This window comes from Sinocyclocheilus anshuiensis, unplaced genomic scaffold, assembly GCF_001515605.1.
Source record: "Sinocyclocheilus anshuiensis isolate Anshui unplaced genomic scaffold, SAMN03320099.WGS_v1.1 scaffold328, whole genome shotgun sequence".
Taxonomy (NCBI): domain Eukaryota; kingdom Metazoa; phylum Chordata; class Actinopteri; order Cypriniformes; family Cyprinidae; genus Sinocyclocheilus; species Sinocyclocheilus anshuiensis.
In genome coordinates, this window is record NW_015558621.1 from 1,983,924 (window position 1) to 1,986,150 (window position 2,227).

Below are 2,227 nucleotides of genomic sequence, written 5' to 3' on the forward strand. Positions count from 1 at the left end.
AATCAAGCACAGTAAGTGCAGAATAAATATTTTGGAAAAACTAGATATTAAACATTTCATTATGTTAAACATGAATAATCTAAGAGGTTGCAGTGCAGCTATGTCAACAGAAACAGATGCCTTCCTCCCTGTTTGATTCAACTATTATAGTGTTTGCGGAACAAATTACTTGGTTGGTTGGTGGATCTTTTGCACAACACTGACTTAACTTTATATTCTGTATAAGCAGTTTCTTCTAAGATGATTTTCCACAGAACATTTCTGTGGGTCCCAACACATGTTGGGATGATGGGTAATGAGATGGCGGATAGGCTGGCTAAAAGGGAGAACAGGTAAATTTAAATAAAGCAGAGGTTAAATTCATACTTTGGGAGAAAATCAATAAAAGTTGGCAAAAGAGGTGGGATAGAGAGGAGAAAGGGAGGCACTTATACCTGTTGGGGAAAGTTACTTTTTATGGAAAGTAATGTGTTACGTTACTTTTGCGTTACTTTTTAAATCTGGACAGGGCTTGCTTGTTTGTTTTTAAAATAAAAAAGTTATATTTTTGGCAAATATAAAAGCCTTTTCACACCAAAAGTGAAATGAATAAGCCTCAGGCTGAAGGGAAAGTAAATTTACGTCCGTACAGTAGAATGCAGAAGAAGACATTTCAACACACTTCAGCAATAAAAAGTCTAGAGTAATTTTTGCTTATTAGTACGGTTAAACTGGATCATCGAAGGTCAGAAGCAAAGACATTGGTTAATAGAATGGGATTAAATACATAAAGGATATTTGTATTGTTTAACATTTAATTATTGCAGGTTTGCGTCATATTCTGAGTTGCATTATTTTTATTCATTTTGAGGAATACTGAATCTGTTTTTTTTTTGTGAGTGAGATGAATATGAACATTAATTAAACTGGGGTGCAGGAGATCACATTAAAAGGGATACTAAACACAGTAAATAGGACACAGAGTAGAATATTGATTACATTTTTAAGGGAAGCAGGAGTATTCAACAGGATTTAATGGATAATTAAAGTATTATGTGTGTGGGTGTGTGTGTTTATGTGAGGGGACTAAGTGTCATGTAAGTGTAGGAAAGCTGATCCACACTCCGGAGCAGAAGGGGGCGGTAATGCACCAATAAGCTGGATGCCAACCGCCGTTAAACTGGAAAGAAGAAGAAGAATAACACGTATGATGACGCATACTCGTTACGTAGGCAGCAGGAACTCAGTCAGAAATGGCGACGTTGCTGCAGCCAGAGAAAGTGCTTTATCTCGTCCGAAGCGAGAAAAAGATTGGAGTTCCGCTCTCTCAGCTGTATTTTTGCCGATATTGCATTGAGCTGCGATCTCTGGAATGCGTGTCACATGAAGTAAGTAACGCGGGGTGTGACATTTAGTTGACACAATGGATGTTAGCCATGCTAAGAGCGAGCTAACAGGCTAGTGATGATGACAGTGTTGTTCCCGCCTATCAGTCGAAGTGGAACGAATTCTGGTTCTGTGATTGGCTAGTTTATCATTCTGTCATAAATTATACGGCAGTAGAGCTATCCAATTGGCTGTGTAACCAGTCAGTTAACTTCTGCACCACCCACTTTTTTTAGGGATGTGACAAGCTAAAAGCTAGCAGAATAATTCTGAATGAAATGAAATATCTGCTGTTCGTTCGTTTCCATTATGTGCATAGGTACATAAAAAAAAAACAATGAGGTTCTAAATTCAATGTGTTAACGCTTGCAGCAGCCATTCGTGTTATTTTGAAGGCAACACTACCACAACCTGTACAGACAGCTTGTGCTATTTTTATTATTGTTTATTTATTTATTTTTACTTAAGCAATGTGTGAGTTTTACCTCCGGCACAATGATGAAGTTCCATGTAGCTTTCTGTACTTTTCCAATACATGTTATACAATTTCCTTGAGCAAAAACACATTTGCTTTGTCTTATATATTTTTTTGGTGTTATGCCTGTTATATAGGTCGATTCCCATTTCTGTCCCAGCTGTCTGGAGAACATGCCGTCAGCTGAGGCCAAGCTCAAGAAGAATAGGTAAACCGCATCTGTGCTAAATATCTGACAAGCTTGTGAATTAATAACGGCAATAATCGCAATCATCTAACATCATCTGTACTTTGGCATTTATCATTAACTAATTACATGCATGCCATATTTATAAGTTTTGACTAGGGCTGCACGATAAATCGCATGCGATATTTAACGCGCATCTT